This window comes from Myotis nattereri, assembly GCF_964212035.1.
Source record: "Myotis nattereri genome assembly, chromosome: 4".
Classification (NCBI taxonomy): domain Eukaryota; kingdom Metazoa; phylum Chordata; class Mammalia; order Chiroptera; family Vespertilionidae; genus Myotis; species Myotis nattereri.
The window spans coordinates 66,139,451-66,156,174 of NC_138079.1; the positions used below are offsets into that span (position 1 = coordinate 66,139,451).

General features: G+C 39.6%; 1 pseudogene across 1 annotated transcript in view; it reads left to right on the plus strand.

The window, feature by feature from the left end:
* The window catches only part of LOC308518449 (translationally-controlled tumor protein-like), a 70,537-nt pseudogene extending 54,517 nt beyond the window's left edge, over positions 1-16,020 (plus strand). Inside the window, exon 2 of the transcript XR_013997344.1 lies at positions 14,828-16,020. The product of XR_013997344.1 is annotated as a translationally-controlled tumor protein-like (transcript). The remainder of the gene's footprint in view (positions 1-14,827) is intronic.
* The last annotated feature ends 704 nt before the right edge of the window (positions 16,021-16,724 follow it).

Below are 16,724 nucleotides of genomic sequence, written 5' to 3' on the forward strand. Positions count from 1 at the left end.
CAGCCGTCTCAGGTAGGGCCCACCCTTATGATCTCATTTAACTTTACCTCCTAAAGGCCCTATCTCCAAGTACAGTTAGCGTTGGGTTAGGGTTTCAATATATGAAATTTAGGGGGCACACAATGTAGTCCATTGCAGTCCCTTAACTGTAGAATGAATAAACAAAATCTGGTTCGTCCATGCAATGAAATACTACTCAACAATAGGAAGGGACAAATTATTGAAACATAAAAAAGTGGGTGAATCTCAAATGCATTATTCTATGTGACTAAATCCAGATTGAAAAGTCATTATACAGTATGAACTCATTTACAGGATGTTCCAGAAAAGGCAAACCTATAGCTGCAGAAAACAGACCAGTATTGCTAAGGAACAGAGAAGGGTTTGGCACAAGGAGATGTGGAGGAATTTTTTGGTGTGATACAATTATTTCATATCTTCATTGTAGCAGTGGTTGCAACACTTGCAACACTGTATACTAAATGGTAAAATTTATGGTATCTAAATTAATCTAATTTTTTAAATTAAAAATAAAACACCTATTCTATACTTTATCAGCTAGTTACAAGGTAATAACGTCTATTAATGATACAATAGTTCTTCCCTACCAAGGGTTTGTTATATTTACTTTTTTAATATAACAGAGCCTACCAGGAAAAGATACCTAAAGCAATGAATCTCTACAAAAGTTTAGGGAAAGGTTTTCTTTTTCTTAGGGTAAGGATGTCCTTTGTGTAAACCCACAAGCAGAAAGTCACTTACTGAGCCTTCAAACCACCAACTAATAATATCGCTAGCCAGGGTAAAGTAGGAATCTTTGGAAACAGCCCTGTTCTTCCTTCCTTGGAGCCAGCTTTCTAAAAGAATGGATGAAGCCATCAAAGGGAATCCGGAGAACGCAACCCAACCTGCTGTGTCCTGTAGCAACACCTGCCCAGGGGAGGAAAGCTGGGGTTCCATTTCTCAATTGATGCCCTTCAATCATAACCTCCCCTTCCCTCTCTCTACTTTCCTGCCATCTGTCCAGGGTCCACACAGCAACCGAATATCATTTCTACCGTGTTTTACCACCAACAAAAGAAAAATAAACTGATGAGCCAAGCCCTTTGTTATAGCAACATCAGGAATTTTTGTGAGCCCCACCAAGCAGGAAGCTAACAGATGAAAGCCACCGTCGCGGATGGAATTTCTCTTCTCATAGAGAAAACAAGTAGCCTGGCATTGATAGGCTATCCATTGAATATGAAGTGGAATCCGTTCAAAATGTTTTTAGGGAGTCATCAGACTAAAAATCATCAGAGTGGAAAGGTCTACCTGTCCGTGATGAAAACAAAAATTATTTTGCTTCAAAATAATATCACCCACCCTATTCCTCACCGCTTAGATTCCTCTCATCAGTCCCCCAGTAGCCAGCTTTGCACACTGTGGGAAGGTGGGCGCCAAGTCTGTTATGCACACTTTTCCAACCTAGAGATTTAGCCTGAAGAGTAGACAGCAGTGAGGGTCGGGGGGGGGGGGGGGGGGGCGGGGATGTACAGGCGGCACCGCTCCTGGAGGAACTGTGGACCTGCATTCTACCCCCGGGAACTGAGCCTCCAGCTCTTCCTGTGAGACTGAGTGTTGTGCATGTTGGGTATGGCTGCCCTGGAAGAAAGCATGACCACTGCAAAGAATATATCCGCAAGACTGCCTGGGACCCAGCCTAGCTGTGCGTGCTTGTTGCTTCATTTCTGCAGCCTCCGAGAGCGGCTCCGCACTGCCTGTGTCAGGCCTGGACTGCCCAATGATACCCTCGGAAAATCGACTCCGTCCTGCCCCTCTCAGCCAGTCACTCATTCTATTTTTAGGATTCCCTAGCAACTGAGAAGTCTGTTATTCCATAACTAATATTTTACATTCCTGAGTTCATTAACTACACTTACCATTCTTCACCCTTCCCCAAAATGTATGTCTTATCTTCACTGCAAATTCTCCCCCCAAATGCATGTCATATTGTTACTGCAAGTTCTCCGGGGACAGGAAAAGCATGTTCATCACAATCTGCCCTGGGCCTCATAACTCCCAGATTCAGGAAATTCCTCCTATGTCCGCCCTAAACTCCTTCTAATGAAGTTGAATCCTATTTCTATCTCCCCATCTTCACCAGAGATGAGGAATAGCAGATCAGCATTCTCTTTATATGCTTTCATTTTACTTTATTAGAAACAAGAAATGCACTATTTTAAAAATTATTTGCTTTTGAAAAAGCCACGGCAAGAGAGCTGCACCCACCCCACAATGGCCCCGGCATGGGAGGAAGGGGAGGGAGATTTTCAGGCCTAAGGAATTCTGCCATTTTTGTTGTAAATCATAGAAACATTTGTGCTACTGCTGTAAGATGTTACAAGATAATGGAGTGCGGGGGGGGGGGGGGAGAATCTCTGTCTTTTTCAACTCAGCATAATTTTGAATCATTCAGTCTTGGCAGGTCTCGTTCTCACCCATCACTCCCTCTTACTAACAGCTTGCTCCTATTCTCAGCTTGGTGGGAATGTTTGACTGTGTGATATATTTTGGGAAAATCAGCTAGAGTCATTGAATGTACAAATGAAGAAGCGAATTTTATAGTTATTTAAGATCATGCTAATCTTAAAAAACTAATCTTCCACCATAAAAAAATAATTTTAAATGGATCATATTTATTATGAACATTTTTTTTCTGATGAGAAATTGACAATATGTTTCTTTTACCATGAGAACTTGACAATAGCCAGTTCTACAGTGAGCTTTCAACAAATACCAGTGTACTTTCAAGTTGGACAGTGTGGGTTCTAGATTACTGATACAGACCCTCTACTTCTGGTTCGCTCCACTGAAGAATTCATTGAGGATATTCTTTGAGCCAGGCCCTTCATTTTCTTGCCAACTAGTTGAAGCTTTGCCCAGTGCAAAACTCTTATCACTCTAGTACTTAATGGAATGACAAGATGGGAATGTGCATAATTGGCATTAACATGGGCTCTGTGGGACCATGACTTCTAAACTTTTTAATATAGATTAGACTATACCTTGGTTTGACATTAGCTTCAGCCAAATAAGTCGAGATAGAAAATTAATAGAGGTAGAAGAGGGCATAGAGGGGAGAAATGGCAATGGAAAAAATTAAATTAACAGCAACAAAGAAAATTAAAGATATTGTGGGATTCTGGGTAAGTCAGGGGCACTGATTGGCTCAAAGAGCCCCCTTTACCCAGAATATTACATGCCACTTAACAATCCAATGGAGTGGCCACTGTTATGACAATTACTACCAAGATTAAGGTGTGTGCAGATTTAACGCTTCTACAACTTTATCATCAGAATCTGCCTTATAGATATTATCGTCTGCTCTTAGTTAATGGTTAAGGTCAGGATGAAATGTCTTCTAACAGCTTCATCCATACTAATATACTTTTTTCCAAAGAATTAATTTAATTCTCATCCACACATACCAAATGATGTAAATAATTTTTATTGTTATCTAAAATAAGCCAAAAAGACCACTTTTGCATCAGCCAGCTGTATGTTTGAACAAAAGTATAATGTTGGCAAACTTATTTAGACTGTTTGCCTCAATTTTCAGAATCGCTTTGCTCCTCTGATGCTCTGGTAGTTTTAGCCAAATGCTGCTCTGGAAGATGCCACCCAGAGTCTCTGGGTCCTCAGAGGCCTTTGGTCCCCTAATTCCTTGGGAAAGCTTTCCGCCGAGCAGATAGAGGCCAAGCTGGGGGCTGCCCTCCTCTCTGCAAGCTTTTTAGACTATCGGAGAACTAGCAACTCTCCTTTGTTTCAGAAAGCACAGAGAAACCCCATGCTTTCCAGGGCTGCGTTTCCTAACTTCCTGGCGTCAGGATTTGCTGGTTCTAAGTAATGTCGCCCTCACCCCATTTCCCTCCCCTGTTCCTTTCTGCCTCCCACCAGCAGGAGCAAATAGTGGGCGTCACATGTCTCCAGACCCAGCCGTGAACAAATTAAATTCTGGTACCCAAAGGGGCCATTTTGTTCCCTTACTAAGGGCAAGTCCAGCATTTTCTTTAACACCTGAACGGCCAGATTGTAATAGAGTTTGTAATACAGCTAGAGACAGCACATCCGAGTAGTTCCTTATGGGGAGGTTGTGCCAAAGGTTCTACTTCATTCTATGTAACACCTATGAGCTCATTTGTGAAAGAAGATTTTGGCCCTAAGCACGGTTCTTCAACGTAAGTAGGAAAGTTAGGTAAATATTATGCAAGTTACTTTGAAGCTAGTACTCTATATTCCCTTCGCTGTTTAATAACTGTTTTAAAATATCATGTTTTGAAGGGAGCTTTGTTTTTCTCAGCTCTTTCCCCCCCATCTGCTACATTTTGTAACAAAGCCGTAATCTGGTGTTTATGAGATTAGTTGCTGTGGAAGTTCATGCAATGCTCTGCTGCGGTGCTTTAGGGAGACAGCCTGGGTCAGTAACGGGTTTGAAGTGGAAGTATTAAACTATAGTAAGCACTTGAAAAAGTAGAACACTGAATAAATAGAATCCATTTTAGAATTAATATGCACTCACCTTTGTACTCACATATTGCCTAGTTGCAGGTGCATTTTAAAAGCTTAGGCCAAAGCAAATTCTATTTGAAAAGACCTATTGCTGGGGAAATGAAATTGCAAACGAAGAGACGGAGCTATTGTATTTTAAAATGACTTTCATTGCATGTCCCAGCATAAAGTATTTTTAGAAAGATAATTGACCTCCACAAGATTAGGGGTGTGTGTGTGTATGTGTGTGTGTGTGTGTTGGGGGGTGAGGAATTAGTGTGGGAGGAATGACAGAGCCGTGTAATATAAGACACTTCTACCTTAAATAATAATTTTCTTAAAGCCTTTTATTCCTGCCACCAGAGTGAAAGGAAAGACGGCCTTTCTTTCTCAGCAGCTCCCTGCCTTCCCCTCTACTCAACCACCCCCTCCCAGTTCCCACTTCTGTCCTGGTAGACTACACTGTCACGCAGCAGACCACTTGCGCCCTGTTGGACTTTCCCACAGGTAAGATGAGAAGGGACTTGGACCCGAGGAGACTTCTCATTGGCAATAATGTGAGCGTTGACTAATGTAAAGGAGGAAACTGGATGGAGGAGGAACGTCTCCGACAGCAAGCTTGCGAGGGTGAATGCTTGCACAGCTTTTCCCCATCATCCCGGTTAGCTCCTTCCTGCTTTGGCGTCACCAGCTTTACTCGCTGCCTCATTCCTGTGCCTGATTTTGCACGCTGCCTCTTAGCTGCACTTTGTCACTTTGTCCTCTCAGTCATCAAAGGAAAGGGGAGAGCACTTTATTGTGTGAGAGATTTGGCCTGGATTATTTAGTAAATGCTTATATTTTCAAGTCCCTCTTCTTATCTCCTTGTTTTCCTCAATGCGCTTCCTGAAGTAAGCTCCTGTCTTCCAACATATTATTTACAGGCTGGCACTTAGCATACCGTAGGTGCATAATAAATGTTATTATATTTGGTCACATAAAGATAATTAATGGGGTGGATCATGTGCCCTGGCCTCTGAAGAAGCTGCGTCATCACTGGGCCACTGTCAGCTGGGAGAAGCTGAAAAGTTCTCTGATGTTCTGATGGGTGAAATGTGCCCACAGGCTCCAAGTGCGGATGACAGAACCCACAGACACTGTCCGTACTGTTTTACTGAGCTCACAGCTGAGTCATACTGCTGCCCAGCAGGCACATGATTTAAGGGAGAATATGATAGTGTAATGGATTTAAAATTCACCATCTAGCACGCCAGCAGGAAAAGAGATGTTTTAACTCATTTCTCTGTAATGGAATTGAACTTGACTCTAAGCACCCATTTTAAAAATGTTTTTATTATTGATGTTAGAGACAGAGGAAGGGAGAGGGAGAGAAACATCTATGTGAAAAGGTAACACACCCCCTAGTGGGGATCGAGCCCAAAACCTGAGCATGTGCTCAAACCAGCGACCTCTCAGTTCATGGGACGATGCTCAACCCACTGAACCATGCCGGCCGGGCTCAACTCCCATTTTTAATGATGGGAGAAACTCAGTGTTGTCATTTTCAAGGTAGCTGTATCATTGCATTTTCAAAGTTAGTCTCTTAGAGTAAATATTCAGTCAAATTAAAGATTTAAACTCGATCCATTTAAAGCTCAAATTCAATATCAGAGCTGTTCTCCACTCTCAAGGGCTCTCCTCTTCCCCTCGGGATGTATGTGGGTGCAGGGGAAGAACAGCAAGGGAGGGTCTTCTTGGGCCCCACATGCCTCTGTCCCTGCTGTAGCTGAAGGTTTTCAGCTGAATAATTTGTGTCTTAATATAATAAAGGTCCACCACTCCCACCCCCTTCAACCCCTCCTAGCTCAAGTGAAGCTTGGACACACAACCTCATCTTGATCCTTTGGGCAGCACACCTTAGAGCCTGTGCTATAGGGTTACCTTGCCCCAGGGCAAGACAACCCTGTTTTGCCCACTGCTGGCGCCTATTGGAGAGCTCCCTGTTCAGGCATTGTCTCCAACCTTCTCTCTGCTTAACTTACCACACCTGCCATTTCTGCTCTGGGCTCCAGAGAAAAGGGTCAAAGGGCACTCTGCTCCAGGGTTTCCAGGCTTATCTAGGGGTCTCTATATACTACAGGGAAAAGAGAGGTGTCTGAAGCTGTCCTCAGGGTAAGTAGGAGGAAGTGAACGAGGGAGCAGTATAAATATTCCCAGCTAAACTTTTATGCTGTCTTCATCTCTTTCTGCGTTCCTTTCCTTGGCTCTTACCTCTTTTCTATGATGTGTAGATATTTTAGAAGATATATTATCCTATCACAATCCACTCTTTATTTCAAAACAAGTAACTTTGTAAATACTCCATCAAGTAAAGGCAGCACATAGGTTTTAAGAGCGACCTTGCAAATAAAATGAAAAATCAAATTGTAATCAAGTACCATATTTTAAAATACGATTCTTATTCTTAGTAATAATAGCTGAAACCCAAATTCTAACGTTATTCTTAGCGAAATCTAGCATTTTCTTAGTTGAGCTTACAGATTACTTTGCAGCTTCAAGTTCTATCATTTTCTACCAGCATCTGATGACTCATGCAACTTCATTCTTGCTGGCCTCAGCTTCTTTTCTGTGGGCAAGGGGACAGCAATAGGTAATTTCAGCACCTCTAACCCATCAGTTCCCTAGCAACTTCTCCAGGAGGTGCTCCTAGAGTAGGAAGATATGTATGATCTGGGAGCTAGGCCACGGTGCTTTTGGTATGTAGGGGTGGGGGCTTCCAGGGACACTGAGATCTGGCAGACACCTTTGCCACAACAGTGACTAAGCTAGCTACTCTGGGGAAATACAGGCTGTGGTCTGGAAGGCCCTCAAGTGTCCTTGAGAGTTGTGTTTCCTGGGAATGGTGTCCTGGAACAGCCATCTTTACTTGCCTTGGATTTCTCTGAGGACTTCTTTGGCCTCCCCGTAGCTGGAGGCACAGAACACCTAGTGCTTCCTCCACTGCCACCTCCACCCCCCTCAGTACTGGGAATGTTATACAGAGAAACAAGTTCAATGCCACACTTCCTACAAGGCACAAGGTAGATGGAATAGGGTAAGAACCCAGTCGGAAGAGACTGGGGGGACCCATGCCAGCTCAGCTTCACTGAAAAAGAGGTGGTTTTCTAAAGGGAAATGAGAAAGACTTTAGAAGGCAGTGAATTTAGACACAAAAAGATTTTCTTGTCCCTTTTCAGGAACATGGAGAGAGGTACTAAGTTGCCTTCCATGGAGACATAAGAAAAGAGGCACACACTCACTGCTTTGCATCTCAAAAGGATATCTGAAGGTCTCCAAGTGAGAAAGCAGGAATAAAGCCCAGGACAAATGAGAAATCAAAACATAGGCCTCTTGACCTGTTCTACTGGAGAGGGATATTGGTGAGACCCTTCATTCTGAATCCAACTCTGCCTCATCAGGCAAGGACTAAAGCCCCCAGGGACCCTGGTATCCAGGATTCGGACTGTCCTTATTGCCCTGAAACCAATAATGCTTCCCTCTCCTTCCAGAGCTCACTCTCCTACCCCATGTCAGCATTCCTGGAGGGTGACTCGACCCATTTATCAATCCCTGTTGCTCAGTTCCCCTTTTGTATAATCCCCTAGACTTTGAGTCATAGAGTTGTTAGTGCCTTACTGTCCTCCCTTTTCTACCCCCATCCTTCTTGATAGGGTCACTGGAAGAAGCACAATAAAATCCCCTCATATATGTTCTTTAAAAAAAAGCCACTCTAAATAATTATGAGGTAGAAATCACAAATGTGTGGGTTCAGAATGAATAAAAATGTCAACTACTCCAATGTTATACAAATAGATACTTGTGGCTTGTGATAAAATTGCTGAAGACAGCCTCATGCAGAGAATCAAAAAGTACAGCATGTCAAATAACAGAGCTGCTGATGTGCTCTGAAAAAGCTGAGTTAAATGACACAAGAAGTGGTCCTCATGTTGGCAAAGTTTCTGACAACGGTACATGTGAAGAACTTATGATAGATGAAACTATGTCATGATATGTGACAGAAAAAAAGCAACACTCTTAAATGTTTATATCATTTTAAATAATATGGGATTTTTATAATTACTAAGTATAGCAAAGTTTTTAAAAAGAGACATTGACTGCCTTGCTATCCCTAGAAGTGTATATTATATTCAAGTTGGCTTAAAATAATTTAAAATGTTTTTATTATTTTATTTTTTTAATGAGGGGTCTCTTTATATCCAGGATTGCCTTATATTCAGACATATAAGGTATACAGTGAGTAGGATAGCTAGTCATCAGCCAAACACTTACCACCTTGAGTTCAAGGTAGAGCAAGCCTCAGCCTGAGACTTCCTCTAAGCTTTCTGCTTCAGAAATTTATTAAACACTGGGTGTCTGTGGTCCTCTGAGTTACACCTTTCCTCCCCAGAAAAGAGTAGTTCATAGCCTTGACATAGAAGGCCTTATTTTAAAATCCTAACACAACCCATATATGTACACATGGTGAGTTGATTTTCAAAAAAGGTTAAGAGATAATTCAATAAAGAAAGAATCGTTTCTTCAGTAAATGGTGCTGGAACAATGGGGCATCCATATGCAAGAAGGAGGAGGAGGAGGAGGAGGAGGAGGAGGAGGAGGAGGAGGAGGAGGAGGAGAAGAAGGAGAAGAAGGAGAAGAAGAAGAAGAAGAAGAAGAAGAAGAAGAAGAAGAAGAAGAAGAAGAAGAAGAAGAAGAAGGAGAAGAAGAAGAAGAAAAGGAAGGAGAAGAAGGAGGAGAAAGAAGCTGCTGCTCAACCGTTATCTTATACCATATGCAAAAATTAATACAAAAATAGATCATAGACATAAATTTACAACCCATAATTAGAAAACTTCTAGAAGAAATCATAGGAGAAAGTTTTTTGATCTTGTGTTAGGCAAGATTTTTTAGATACAGCAAAAAATGACTACTTAAAATTAAAACAACTGATAGTTGGGATTTCATCAAAATATTAAAACTTCTCTTCAAAAGACACTGTTAAGATAAAAATATAAGCTACAGACTGAGAGAAATATTTGTAAAGTATATATTCCTTAAAGATGCGTATCCATATATATAAAAAGCTCTCTAAACTCAATAGCAATAAAATAAAAAACACAAGTGCCTCGACACACCTATTAGAAAGGCCAAAATCTGGAATAATGAGAACACCAAATGCTGACAAGATGTGGACTAACAGTAACTCTCATTCATTGCTGGTGGGAATGCAAAATGGTACCGCCACTTTGGAAGACAGTTTGGCACTTTCTTACAAAACTAAACAAACTCTTACCATACAATTCAGCAATCATATTCCTTGGTATTTACTCAAAGGAGTTGAAAACTTATGTCCACACAAAACCCTACACACAGGTGTTTATAGCAGCTTTATTCATAATTGCCAAAACTTGGCAGCGAACAAGATGCACTTCAGGAAGTGAATGGATAAGTAAACTGTGATATGTCCAGACAATGAGATATTATTTTAAAAAGAAATGAGCTATCAAGCCATGAAAAGACATGGAAAGAAACTTAAATGCATATTACTAAGTGAAAGAAGCCAATCTAAAAGGGCTACAAACATAATGATTCTAACTATATGATATTCTGGAAAACTACAAGACAAAAGGAACATCAGTGGTTGCTGGTGTGGGGATTTAAATAGGCAGAAAACACAGAGGATTTTTAGGGCAGTGAAAATACTCTGTATGATACCATAATGATGGATACATGTCATTAGGTATTTGTGCAAACCCATGGAATGTGTAATACCAAGAATAAACTCTACAGTAAGCTACATGTGATTTTGATGTTGTCAATGTAGGGTTATACTTGGTAACAAATGTATATAATACCACTCTGGTGAGTGATATTGATAATGGGGAAGGGAAAAGGTATATGGGAAATCCCTGTACCTTCCTCTCAATTTTTTTGTTTTGTTGTTGTTAATTCTCACCTGAGGATAGTTTTCTGTTGATTTTTAGGGAGAGTGGAAGATAGAGGGAAAGACAGAGAGAAACACATTGATTGGTTGCCTCCTGGTCGAGTCCTGACCAGGGCCTGGGCCCGGGAGGAGCCTGCAACCAAGGTACATGCCCTTGACAAGAATCAAACCTGGGCCCCTTGGGCCGCAGGCCAACACTCTATGCACTGAACCGAACTGGTTAGGGTCCTTCTCTCAATTTTGTTGTGACCTAAATCTGAGAGAGAGAGAGAGAGAGAGAGAGAGAGAGAGAGAGAGAGAGAGAGAGAGAGGGACTTTAAATAAATAAACCAACCAATGATTTTTTCCCATAATTATTTTTAATTGATAACAATTCAAGTGTTCTTCAAACAGTGAGTAGGTAGCAAACTGTGGTACTGTACACTGCAATAAAAAGAAGTGAACTACAGATACATGCAACAACATGGGGGATCTCTAATACACAATGCTAGGGGGAAGAACTTAGACTCACAAGTCTGCATAATGTATAAGTCCTCTGATATGACGTTTTCGGGAAAAATCACAGAAGAATAGGATACTAATCAGTGGTTGCAGTGGCTCAAGACAGGGAGAGGGGCTGGTCACAAACAGGCTTGAGTGAATTTTGAGGGATGCTGAAAATGTTCTGGAGGGTGGTAGTTACATGACTATATGTATTTGTCAAATTCAAAGAACTGTACTCTAAAATTTTACCCCATAGCCGAAACCGGTTTGGCTCAGTGGATAGAGCGCCGGCCTGCAGACTGAAAGGTCCCAGGTTCGATTCCGGTCAAGGGCATGTACCTGGGTTGCGGGCATATCCCCAGTGGGAGATGTGCAGGAGGCAGCTGATCGATGTTTCTCTCTCATCGATGTTTCTAACTCTCTATCTCTCTCCCTTTCTCTCTGTAAAAAATCAATAAAATATATTTTAAAAAAAAAATTTTACCCCATAATTTATACCTCAGTTGTTTAGAATGTTAATGGCAGAACACAAAAACTGAAAAAATACTCTGGTTATTGTTGATAAGTACTCCTGGCTCCTTAGCTACCTTTCCGTGGGGTCACCAGCTAATCCCAGGCATGTTTGTGATTCCAGAAATCCTGAAGGGTGTGCAGTGGTTTGTCTCCTTTCTTGCAAACAGCTGGAGGGTGATGAGGAAAAAGGAAGGATAAGGCACAGGCGAGACGGAGAATTTTCTCTACCTGTCCTTTCTTTCTCTTCTATTCTTCCTTGCTTTTCTGCTTTTTCCTTTGAGCTCTTGTTTTTCTTTTACTTTCTTTCCCTATTTATTTATCAGTTTATACCTAGCTGAAAGGAATCTGCTGGAGGTTATTTGCTCTGATCAGTGATGGTTTAGTAAATGATTAGCAACCATCTCTCTGCAACACACACACATGCACACACACATACTGGTTTATTTTAAATTTTACTGACATAAAGAGTATGTCACATAGTTTATAAATAATAATAAAACATGCAATATTCTTTTAGGTGAATTCCATGTAGCCAGTTGATTCCCACAGAATGTTTCATTGAGTTTTGCTGAACTTTTGTATCTGAGGCCAGCTATCATTGTAAGTAACAAGCAAGTACAGTTTTGACGAGAATCTTGGCTGATATTTTCATTGATGTTAATGATCAAGATGAAAGTGAAACAAGAAATAAAGATGATGGTACTTCACTCATTCATCGATAACATGAGTGACTTGGATAAATATTATAATCGTTTTTTGAATACTGGAGAAATATTTCCTTGATCTTTGTATTATTTACAATGTCACAACTATAGATATGACATTTTAAAATTTAATCTACAGTATTAACAGTTTCTCCATCACTGAACAATCAACAAAACTATCAATGAAGCCCAGATTTGGAGCATTTGTTCATTTCTGTGGTATAAATACTCCTCCTGTCCAATTTCAAACTACCAAAGTGAAGTCACTGAACACAGTTAGGAAGGGATGTCCCCAGGACACCATTATACGGTATATCCCCCATACACACACAATAGATAGAAACATCAGGAACAAAGGTAATAGCAACATGTTGTAAAGTGATTAAAAAGCGATCGTTTTGAGTATTTATTACCTTTGTTTTGAAAATAATTTAATTACTAGTGTATATCATTTAATTTTTAATAATGACCATGTTTAATAACCAGCTCACAAAACTCCTGAAATGTTACGATCTGTTCTCTAGTGCATCTTTGAGCTGGCTTGTAGCCCATTAAGGATCCCTGTACAAATCTGTGGACCCCTCCCCCACTGCAAATTCTGGGGCAGGAGTGGAACCGTGGGGGGACAGTGGGTGCAAACATATGTTGTTTCCCTGAGTTCCATTATTCTTGACATGCTGTCAGGGCTGCTTTAGCCTTATGGGACATTTCCCTGAACCATTCAGCCTGGTGTTTAGGGCTGAATTATCAATGTCATCAGACTAAACTCTACGTATTAGGAAATGGATGTGGATTTCAGTGGAATAAATGGTTTGGCTTTCTTCATTAAGTTTCACTCATTAAAATATTCTGTTAGGTTTTTAAAATGAGGATGTATTGTTGATGAAAAAAAATTGTTATTCTGAAACTCGTTTTTATTTTTTAAAGCCAAATCTGGAAAGCTATTCATCAAAATGTTAATAATTCTCTTGGACAGTGAAATATTTTTCCCCTTCTTTTTCTTGTGATTTTCTGTAGCTTCCAAATCTTGCAATAAATATATAACTATGGTAATAGGAAAAAATCGAGGCAAACCTTTGGTTACTTGATATTTAAAATTGCACTGGTGCTGTCCTTTAAAGACTAGAAGAATAAATAGCATTTCGGTAAAAGAATGCCCAAGGAAACAGACATTAATTACTATGTTCAGTTTCATTTAAAAGCCAGATGTCCAGGAATTGGATATGGCCAATTATCAATTTCTACCCAGATGGAGTGTTTCCTTTTTTTCTGTCATTAGATGAAAAAGCACAGCATCTCTGGCTGCTTGCTTTATTACATTCACCACTTTGGTTGGAAAGCTTTCAAGAATAGGTGGAGCTTAGAAGAAGGGCAGTTTATTCTACCATAAATGAAAGGTTGAAGCTGGTACAAGAGAGAGAAGAAGAATTAAGATGTGTGATTGGTAGGAAAGCTTTTCAAGCTTGCTCTTTAACCAATTCCAGCAGTGTTAGACATGGAATTCATACCTTCTTATGTCAGTCTATTGCCATAGAACAAATTACTCTGAGATTTAGCAGCTTCAATCAAGCAATAGCTATTATTTCACAGTTTCTACACATCAAGGAGGCGAACTTGGTTTAGGTGACTGCCTGTGGCTCAAGGTCTCACGTGCATGCCCGGAATAAATCCTACTCGTTTGTGCGTATTTGTAAATATGTTGTTGGATTTGATTTACTAATATTTTACTGATGATATTTGCATCTAAGCTTATGAAAGGTATGGGTCTCTAGTTTTCTTTATTATATGATATTTGTCCAGTTTTGGTAGCAGAGTAATACTACCTTCTAAAGTGAATAGAGAAGTATTCCCTCTTCTGTTCTCTGGAAGAGATTGTATAAAATTGGTGCTAATTCTTTTCAAAATATTTGATAGAATTCTCCAGTGAAACCATCTGGAGATTGGTTTTTTCAGATAATTTTAAGGACAAGTTCAATTTCTCTAATGGTTATAGGACTATTCTATTTCATCTTGTTTGAGCTACGGTAGTGTAATTGGCCCATTTCTTCTAAGTTGTTGAATTTATGAGTGTAAAGGTACCTCTGGTAATCCCTTATTATTCTTTTAAAGGCTGTGGGAACTGTAATACTATACTGTTTCATTACTGGTATTGGTGATTTGTGTCTTTTCTCTATTTTACCAGTCTTGCTAGAAGTCTATTAAACAGTTTTTCTTTCATTGTTTATTTATTTATTTATCTTTATTGTTGAAAGTATTTTATATGTCCCCCTTTTTTTCCCCATTCACCATCTCCACCCCTCACCCATCTTGCCCCAGGCCTTCACCATACTATTGTCTGTGTCCCTGTGTTATGCATATATGCTTATAAGTTCTCTGGTCTTTCATTGTTTTTTTTTTTAAATTGTTTTCTTTTCCCATTTCATTGATTTCTGCTTTTATTATTTCCTTCTCTTTGCTTGCTTTGGGTTTATTTTGCTCTTCATTTTTCTAGTTTTTGGTGGTAAGAACTTAGATTACTGCTTTTCAGCCTGCTCCCCACCCCCATCCCCCAGCCCTAGCACTGCTCCAGTTGCACCTGCATGGAGCTCACTGAGCTCTGAGCTCCTGCTAAGGCAGTGCCTCCTTCTCCTCCCAGCAGCCATCATGATCATCTACAGGGACCTCCTCAGCCATGATGAGATGTTCTCTGATATCTTCAAGATGCAGGAGATCGCAGATGGGCTGTGCCTGGAGGTGGAGGGGAAGATGGTCAGTAGGACAAAGGTAACATTGATGACTGGCTTATTGGTGAAAATGCCTCCGCTGAAGGCCTGCAGGGCGAAGGCACCAAAAGCACAGTAAGCACTGGTGTTGACATTGTCATGAACCATCATTTGCAGGAAACCAGCTTGACAAAGGAAGCCTGTAAAGAAGTGCATCAGAGATTACGTGCAATCAATCAAAGGGAAGCTAGAAGAACAGAGACCAGAGTTCCTTACGGATGAAAGCATGAGTACAGATGGCATGGTTGCTCTGCTGGACTACCATGAGAATGGTGTAATTCTCTTTAAAGGTGGTTTAGAAATGGGAAAATGTTAACAAATTTGGCAATTTGGATCTATCACCTGTCATGACTGGCTGCTGCTTTTCATCCAGATGGGACTGCTGTTATCTTGAGCTCTTCGTTCATTTTGATCTTGATTTATTTGTAGCAGAATCATTGTTTTTAAGAAAAAACATGTCATGTAGGTTGTCTGAAAGTAAAATGCATTTAAACTAAAAAAAAAATTAGATTATTAATTTGAGAACTTTTGTAATGTAATCATCCCCTCTTTTCTAATGTAATTGGTTAATGCATAAATTTCCCTCTTGGCACTACTTTAGCTGCAACCCACAAATTTTGATAGGTTGTATTTGTATTTTCATTTGCTTCTGTGTATTTTTTTTTTTAATTTTGAAGCATCCTCTTAACCAGGTAGTTTTTAAAAGTGCATTGATTGACAAGTATTTATAGAGATTTTCCTGTTGCCTTTCTCTCATTGATATCTAATGTAATTCCATAATGAACAGAGAACATATTCTGTATGATTTCAATTCTTTTAAATTAATTAACACTTGTTTTCTCACCCAGCTTGTGGTTATTTATAGGTCCTTTTGGGGGGGAAAAAGTACATTCTGCTACTATGGGTGTAGTGTTCTATTAATGTCAATTAGATCCTCTTGTGTTGTTCAGGTCTTTATCTTTGCTCATTTCCTGACTATTAGTTCTAGCAGTTGCTGAGAAAGGGATGTTGAAGTTCTCAATTATAATTTTAGAGATCCATATTTTATGAAAGATAAATTTTGGAGTCTCTGTTTAAGAAAAAAATATAAAATTTGAATACACATTTAGTTTAAAAAGTGAATATTTAAAATGAAAAAAATCACAACAATTTACACATTTTAAAATGCTGACACAAAATTCACAAACATCACAACATCCAAAACATAATATAATGTATTTATTATTTTAATGCCTGACATACCTCTATAATAGTTTTCCCCTACTTATTTTTTCCAGATGTTATTTAATTATCTCTTCATATGACAGTAATTTTGTTTTATCATATTTGTATTGACTGAATAGAAAGATAACTTACTCTTTCTTCAGCATGGTTGACGACAAATTTTTTATTACTGATAGTTTTCTTTTAACCTTGACAACTTGTCATTAGTAGTAACTTGTAATTTTTAAAGATTATGGTAATATTTGGGGAATCTTCTAATGGGTTTAATTTATTTATGAATTGTAAAAGTTGGAAGAATTTTCTACAGACTAGCTTCCAACTCTGTCCATTTTTCTGATACTAGTAGCTTAGAATATGTCCATACTGCAATACAATCTCTGGCCCTGTACCTTTGTATTACAGCGCTAGGATATAGGAGTGGGTATCCCTGAAGGCTATTCCAGATTAGCAATAGATACTGCCCACAGAAGTGATTGTGTATCACATAAATATCCTCCCAGCAAATTCAAACTAATTGTACCCAGAACTCAACTTCCCTTTATTTGGATT